Consider the following 9,154-nt stretch of genomic DNA (forward strand, 5'->3'; position numbering starts at 1 on the left):
GACTTGCCCAAGGTCACACAACTAGGTAATTATTAAGTGGGTGAGGTCAGATTTAAATTCAGGTCCTCCTGACTCCTGGGCTGGTGCTCTATCCACTGCACCACCTAACTGCTCCTGCTATTCTTTAGTTTTGCCCAAAGGACCTAGAACTGGGAACCAAAATAACATACCTGGGGCAAAGTAAACCTAAATTGTCCCAGACTGGCACCATAACTTTGCTCAAAATAGTCCCTGCTAGTAGAAGATTGGGGGTGGTGGTGGTAGTAAATGTTGCCTTCCTAGTTCTACCAGTTTCCTGGCCAACAAAGATTCCTCACATTCATTCATCCTACATATACAATCTTTTAACGAGTCCACCTTCACAGCATCTCTCCTCACATAGCTTTTTATTCACTGAGTTTCTTACCTAGTTTCTTACCGTAGTTTCTTCCCTTATTATTTCTTACCTGGACTGCTGCAATAGTTTCTAACTGGTCTTCCTGCACATTGGTCTTCTCATCCATCTTTCTTTCAGTTGCTGAAGTCATTTTCCTAAAGTGTAGTTCAAAATATGTCACCTCAACCCCTCTACTCAATGATCTCCAGTGGCTCCCTATTACATTCACGATCAAGTATGAAGTTTTCCGTTTGACTTTTAAAGCCTTTCGTAACCTACCACTTTCCTACCTTTCCAGTCTTTTTTATACTTTACTCCCTTCCCCAAGATCCTCCCCAGTTTTCTAATGGCCTTTCTAAAATAAGACACTTAGGACTAAGCACAATACTTCAGATGTGTTCTGTGAAGGGTAAAGGGCAGCCAAAGTCTTCATCTCTCTCTGTACAAGACACTGGTGTTAAAGGTGACATTGACGATAACTCACCTTTACTTAGTCCCCTGGAGTCCCTCAGTTTTTTTCAGAAGAAATATTACCCTGCCATGCCTCACTCAACTTGTATATGTAAAATTAATTTCAATATTAAGTCTAAGACCTACATTTATCTCAATAACCCGATTTGATTCAGTACAATAATCTGGAACTTAGAAAAGATTTGTAAAAATTCATCCAGTGAATCTCAGTTTTATGTCTTTTGCAAATTTGGTAAGTATGCTATCTATACCTTTCTTAAAATCTATTCAATAGCACAAGAACAGATCTGTGGATTGCTTCATAAGACCACTCCTTTTAGTTTAACTTTTTTTTGGAGACTGAGTCTTTCTATCTAGTTTAAGCCAGAAACACAATGATAACTCAAGGGCTCAGTTTTACTATTGAGTGGCATAGGACTGTCCCTGCTCTCAAGGAGTTCCATTCCTAAGAGAGAGAGAGAGAGAGAGAGAGAGAGAATATATATGGAAGGTTTCAGCAGTAAGTTAGATGGAAAATTCCCATGGTCTTTAGGATGTAAGAGGAAAGTAATATGACCTCTTCTTTCATGTCATTTCCACTAATAAAATAATATCAGTTTCTGATGCTGAACCATTTGACAATACCAAGGACTTGGATGACAAGATCTCTCTTTCTTGACTCTTCTATATTTGTAACTGCAGCCATTGAAAGAGCATTTGACAAGCTTCATAGATCCATAGGGATTATTTCCAAGATGATGGCTAAGAGCACTGGGCTGGAAGCATTGCTAAACCCAATGCTCTTGGGTTCAGGGTCTTGAGCTGTCTCTTACTCAGAGTATGAGGGGAGTTGGCAGTCAAAGTGATGATTTGACTTGACCAGTACATACTGCCTCCTGTCTTTCCCAAAAGTGCCTTGATGCTTCAGGATGGTTGACTTCTCTGTCCTAGTGGGGCAGTTGAGACTCATGTTATTATACTATAAGTCAGCATCATGTACATAAATCTATGTATACAAAAATCAGATATTTAACATCTGGCTCTCCAAAAGAAGGAGGGGGACGGACAACACACTTTTATTTTTAATCGGAATTGCTAACTTTTTTTTTAGGTTTTTGAAAGGCAAATGGGGTTAAGTGACTTGCCCAAGGTCACACAGCTAGGTAATTATTAAGTGTCTGAGGCCGAATTTGAACTCAGGTACTCCTGACTCCATGGCCGGTGCTCTATACACTGCGCCACCTAGCTGCCCTGTTAACATTTTCTTTAAGTTTAGACAATCACCAAAACAATAGATCAAGCCCTGATTTGTAGTGTTTGCTTATTTCTGTAAATCATGCGGAAAGTGTGAGAGTGGAAAAACAATTATGAATTTAGGAGGAGACACTTGAGTTAAACTTTGCAAAGTATTTATATAGTATTGGAAATAATTGTTCTTTAAATTTTTGGTAGAGTTCACTTGTAAATCCATCTGGTTCTGGGAATTTTTTTCTTAGAGAATTCATTGATGGCTTACTCAATATTAACAATTTATATTGTTAGATAAATTGGCATATAATTTGGCAAAACAATTCCAAATAATTGCTTTAATTTCCTTTTCATTGGTGGTGAATTTCCCCTTTTCGTTTTTGATACTGGAAATTTGACTTTCTTCTTTCATTTTTTAAAAAATTCAAGTTGATCAATGATTTATCTATCTTTTTTTGCATAAAGCCAGTTCCTACTTTTATCAGTTCAGCTAAACTTTAAGGGCAAATAGGAAGTCTTAGAGCTGGCAAAGCAGATAGACAATACTCTAGTATGATATGTGCAAAGGCAGGATATATTATTTCTTATATGGAAATATAGTAAGAGAATTCTATTGCCTGGAATGCAGAATGAAACAAAATAAATCAGGAATGATAGTTAGAGTTAGATTTTGAAAAGCTATAAATGTCCAGTAGAGGATTTATAGTTGTCCTAGAGTTAATAGAGTCACTGGAACTTTTTGATCAGAGGAGTGAGTGACTTGACTGGTCCTGTGCTTATATACATACATACATACATACATACATATATATATATACATATATATGTGTATATATATATATATATATATATATATATATATATATATTATGGCTATGTGGGAGAAGGGAGAGAATGGAAGCAGGCACCCCAATTAGGAATATATTGCCATAGTCCAGGTGAAAGGTGATGATCCTGTTCCCTTATGGGCCACATTTTGCAACTGCTACAGAGAAGACATTATAGATCCAAATCATTTGTGAGACTCTATTTAAGGTTAGATCTAAGGTATTCCAGGGAGCATTGTGACTATGGGAATTTTTTGTAGCTCTTTTGTATTATAGAAATAAAATTTTATTTTTAAATTCTATTGTAAACTTGGATGCAAGCATGTGAGCAAAGGTAAATTCATCCTTCTTTAGGTCATACTGCTCATTCAGCTCTTCCACATCATAAAAATTTCTTCACCCTGGAACTTCACTCCATTCCTGGGCTACTTCTCATTTTGGATCTATTCTCAACCCCTGAAACATCACTTTCTGGTTGGTTGTTTGGTTTTTCTCAAAACCTCTTAATATAAAGAGGAGACTGAGGCTAAAGAAGCCATCATCCCTCTCCACTTTGCACTGCTGACTCCATCTCCACAGGACTTTCCCTCCTATGTCCCCATATTGGGTATCTTTCCCATCTTCCTGTCTCTTTCAGTTTCCTTTCATGCATTATATTTCTCCATTAGAATGTCAGCTCTCTGAGGGCAGGGACTGTCTTTCTGTATGTATTTATACTCTCAGTTTTTGGCACATGGCCCAGCACTGGTAAATGTTTGTTGATTGAGTGACTGACAATTCTTCTTGCCTAATTCTACAGCCCATCTGGACTATAGGGAATCAGAATGATTTATCATCCATGAACATAGCCCTTTGAAAAAATGATTATTTTCTTGGCAGTTTACCTCTTTTGGACCCAAATCAACACCACCTATGAAGAATAGCCATCTGCTTTGATTTTCTAGATTCACAGTTCATTTTTGAAATGCAGCATTATTTCCCATGACATTCTTAAGGCCTTACATGTGTGAGAAGGAATAACTTGGGTTAAAGTGTACATGAGGTAATTGTTTGCAGGGTGGAATATGAGTGAATCTAGGTTCTTTGTCTACTTTAAAGTCTATCTAGATGTGACTTAGGGTTGTTGCTTTTATTCTTATTGGAAAGATCCATCATACCTCCTCGCCCAATATCTATTATATGATTGATATGAACTGGAAATCCAATAATTTGAGATTGATTCTTATGGGTCTTCAAGTCCCTTAATGTCTCCACCACTTTTTGAGGAGGAAGATGGGAGAAGAAACCTGTGGAGGGAAGGTCCAGACTTAGGATTTTGTTGTTATAGAGAATTCTAAGGGAGAAAAATTTCTATTATCACCCATTACCAGCACCCTGTCTGCAACTTACATTCTTAGAAAGTTCCCTGAGGCCCTCAGAAGCAAAGTGATTTATCCAGTGTCCTGGTTGTGCTTTTTAGTAATTATGAGTCTTTGGGCGTATGTCTTAACTTCTCTGTGCCTCAATTTCCTCTTCTCTAAAACAGAGAGAATACTTTTTTTACATTATAAATTTCAAGAGGGTCTTATAAAGATCAGATTAAATTATATATATATATATATATATATATATATATATATATATATGAAGAAGTTTATGAACCTTAAAGCAGTGGATAAATATCAATTATCATCATCATTATCATAGTCCTATTGAAGAAAAGAGATAATGTGGAGCCAAGAAAAATAGAAATGGCAACCCACCAGAGGGAAAAAATAAGTTTTTAAATCTCATCTCTTTGGTCATTCATAGTAAGACTTCAGAAGTAATATTCTAAATATCCCAATAAGCTTTGGAAAGCACAAAGATTAAAATGCAAAGTGCAATCAAATAAGGGGATACATTTTTAGGCTACAATGGCCAATGTCAAAGTACCCTTTTCCCACAGATTAAACAAATATCTGAAAAAGGGAAGGGAGTCAATACTGTATGTTAGGAATTACTATTTTTTGTTTTATCCACAAGTTATCATTATCTTTTTAAATAGAATATGCTATTTGCATCATTCAAAAAGGAATTATTCTTATGTCCACGAGTTCAGTTTTTTCCTAGTATAAATCACAGGTTCAATTTTTTTCAATAAAAAAATATGATTCATTTAACAGAAATCTGCTTTGTAGTATAAATCACATCCATTACATAAAATGAAAGTTACCTTTATAACAGAAATTTGATACCTTCTTTTGGGGGGGCGATTTGCAAGGCAATGGGGTTAAGTGACTTGCCCAAGGTCACACAGCTAAATGAGTATTAAATGTCTGAGGACTCAGGTCCTCCTGTCTCCAAGGTCAGTGCTCTATCCACTGTACCACCTGCCCCTGATGACTTTTTTTGAAGTTTTTTTTATATTAAATCTTTACAGAAAGAAGAAACCTGTGGAGGGAGAGTCTGGACTCAGGATTTTGTTGATATAGAGAATTCTAAGGGATAAAATTTCTGTTACCACCTATTACTAGGACCCTATCTCCAACTCACGTTCTTAGAAACTTTCATGAGATTCTTCAAAGCAAATTGATTAATCCAGTGTCCTGGTTCTGTATTTTACTAGTTTTGAGTCTTTGGGCATAACTTCTCTGTGCCTCAATTTCCTCTTCTATAAAATAAAGAGAATACTTTTTTACATTATAAATTTCAAGGAGTTCTTGTGAAGATCAGATAAAATTATATGTATATATATATATATATATATATATATATATAAAGAAGTTTATGAGGCAGCATAAAATAATTAAAAATACATAAATTTTGCAGTCTAAAAACCTGGGTGCAACTTTATTTTTTCATTTTTAAGGTTGACCTCAGGTTAATATTCTTTGTTCACTCAGCCTCAATTCTTTCACTTTTGAGAGAGGGATAATAGAATTATTTGAAAAAAATGCTTTCACTATCTCCCTCGTGTCGTTATTATAAAGAACAAATTAGACAATGTGTGCAAAACTGTTTTGTAACCAAAAAACATTCTCTTTAAATTCAAACTATTTTTTTTCTTGATCAGAACACAGGATAAAATTTTCTCCAGCTCTGCACAAAATCAAATGGAAACCTATAACTGTACTCTCAATCTAAAAATAATAATACTGACATATTTTGATACTTCAAAGGATTTGTGATTTTATTGTTGTAGGCACTTTCTCCTTTGGAGTATGACCTCTTACAAGTCCACTACATGGCCTTCCTTTAGATTGCTTGCCAATGTGAATAAGCAGGCTGTTCATCACTCATCCCTTACTTACTATAGATGATCAATCTACCTTTTTTAATTATTATTTTTTTAGTCATGGAATTCTTTGCCCTGTTTCTTCTGCACATTTCTTTGTTGGGGAATAGTGGTAACTTATTCATTGGAGGCCATTCTTTTATTTTTTTTAAGGTTTCAGAACCCTGCCTTCAAATATGTTTCTTACCTTCTCACCATGACCTTCTGAGGTTAGCATTATTATAGACATCTTAGAAAGAAATATTTTTGAATAACCTTTTTGTTTGTTAATTTTACATAAATTTTCTCTTAGTGAATGCCTATATAGAGTATTTCTTACAACGAGAACTCATTTTAGATGTATATTTGGGGGATAGCCTATATTCCAACCAATGTGGTATTTTCATTAATAAGTAAAAAGACTGTTTTGTGGAGTTATCTTGACTTTCCACTGGGCTCCTAAAATATTTCTTTGGGCCTGGGGTATGAGTAACAGCAGGATCACTTCTGATGGATTTTGCCATGGAGTCAAAAACTTAAATAAGTCATTCATCTTCTGAAGAAACTAGTGAAGCCCTAATAAAACAACAGAAGTGTTGCCAGACACAGATGGCTGGTGCCCAACACAGATTCAAAAAGAAAGCACATATCACTGGCCAAATTTTTAAAAGATCAGCTGGCACTGAAAACTATAGTCAAAAGGAAGGCTTTTGCCAAAAATAGGTTTCTCCAAAGACGACAACAACAGCAAAAAAGATTCAGTTCCACAAATGAGAACTTCAAAACTATTTAGTATTGTAAACAACAGGTGAGCTGAGAATCCTTTTCAGAGGGCATGGGAAATGTGGTGGCAAGAGGGAAAACTGGACTTCCTTTTACATAAGGATAGGTCCCAATGGGGAAATTCAATTCCAACAAAGGAGACTGAGAAGCAGTATGGTCTAGAGGGAAAAGCCTGGAGCATGAGACTCAAAGACCTAAGTTTTCCCCTGGTTCTCTCATATACTATTTGGCAGTATTGTTGTTGTTGCTGATAGTCTTTCATTTTGAAGATACTATACTGGAAATCTTAAGCCAGGGATACTGGCAGAAGGAGGATGTTATTAGGAAAATTGGGTAAATTGAAAGGGTCAGCTTCCATGCACAGGTAGGAGGAATGATTTCATTCTTTTATACTTTAATTTGTGTAGTTTCCAAGACATCCAAATGGAGATGACTAGCAGGCAGAAGATTGACACAGGGGTTCAGAGAGCTAAGATTGATTTATAAATTTAGGAGTCACCAACATGGAAGTATTGAATCCATAGTAGTGTATTCAAATACTACAGTGGAAGTGGGGGAAAGGAAGGGAGTGAGGAAGAGAGGAAAAGAGAGAGGGGGAAGGGAGAGAGAGAGGGAGAAAGAAAGAGGGGGGAGGGAAGGAAGGGAGGAAGAAAGAGGAAAAAAGAGAGGGAAGGAAGGGAAAAGAGAAAGAGGAAAGGGGGGGAGAGAAAGAGAGAGAGGAGAAGGGAGAGATAGAGACATCCAAAGACAGAAAGCAACAAAGACATAAACACATAAACAAAGGCTGAGACTGAGACAGAGATATGTAGAGATGGAGGTAGGAAAGACAGAGAGAGAGAGAGAGAGAGAGAGAGAGAGAGAGAGAGAGAGAGAGAGAGAGAGAGAGAGAGAGATATGAGGAGGAGGGGGAGATAGAAAGACAGAGACATAGAGACAAGGAGAAAAACAGAGGCTGACACAGAGAAACAGAAAGATAGTGGGAGACAAAGAGACAGGGACAGGGGAGACACAGAGAGAAAGACAAATAGAGGGAACTTTAGGGAGTATTATCCAACATTAAAGAAAAAAATCATTCATGATGGAATTTCTGATATCAATGGAAAAACTCAGACATCATAGATTTGGAACTGAAAGTGACCTTAGAAGTCATTTACTTTAACTCCCTCAATTTACAAATAAAACTAAGGGCCAAAGAGGTTAAAATGATCCAATGTCCTTGGATTCCAAAGTCAGAGCTAGTTCTTTGGAATCACACTAACTCCATTATTATTTGCCTGTATGATTTCTCTTGAATCATATCATATGGATGAATGAATAGTAATCGATATCATTGGAAGTACTCACATTGATGAATCAAAATATCCTACTACAGGATGGGCTCCAACCTATTTTATCTATGAATAAGACTAGCCTGTGCCTGAAACCAATTTATAAAAAAAGAAAAGAAAAGAAAGGAAAGGAAAATTTGGTGGCTATTAGGCAAAGGAAATAGTTGCAGCCAATAAAACAACTGCTTTTAGAATTTTTTTTCCACTTTGAGACCAATTAATTCAAATGTAAAGTGTTCCAAAAACTGGAAAAAGGTTTTTTTCTGTACTCTTCCCCATTCCTCCTTCCGCCGCCCCCCCCCCCCCCCCCCCCCCAAGAATGTGAGAAATCAGCAATGATTAATGAGGGAAGGGAAGAAGGAAGGCAATATTAAGGACACTTAGCTTTGGGGTTCCCTGACCCCACCAGCAAACAATTTGCTTTACAACATACCAATTATTTCACCGTAATATAATCAGGTTACCAGAGTAAATGATTACTTTTTTCTTGCAGCACAAGTAATGGGAAGCATAGAGGGGAATTGCTTCCTTTAGACAGGCAAGATTGGCTGCTTATTGAACACAAAAAAAGATTTTTAAGAGGCAAAGGGTTGAGAAAACCTAAATAAAGACATATGAGCCCACCTGCTCTTGGATGGGCCTGTAAATGAGGCTACAGAGAAATCACATTAATCCCTGTTTAAAATCCTTATTATGGTCCATGTAAAAAGTTATGTTCTCATATAACCTAGGATTATTTGTGTACCTCTAGGCACTCATTTGAAAGCAAATGTACCATAAATGGTCTATATCAGAAAGCAGCTTAGTACCTAATCCTAGGAGGGGGAGAGCTGCCAAGGGAAATATCTTTGCAAACCAATCAGTAAATGCCCATCAGCAAAATGTCTAATAGGAGGAGGATACCTGG

The sequence above is a fragment of the Macrotis lagotis genome, chromosome X, assembly GCF_037893015.1.
Source record: "Macrotis lagotis isolate mMagLag1 chromosome X, bilby.v1.9.chrom.fasta, whole genome shotgun sequence".
Taxonomy (NCBI): Eukaryota; Metazoa; Chordata; class Mammalia; order Peramelemorphia; family Peramelidae; genus Macrotis; species Macrotis lagotis.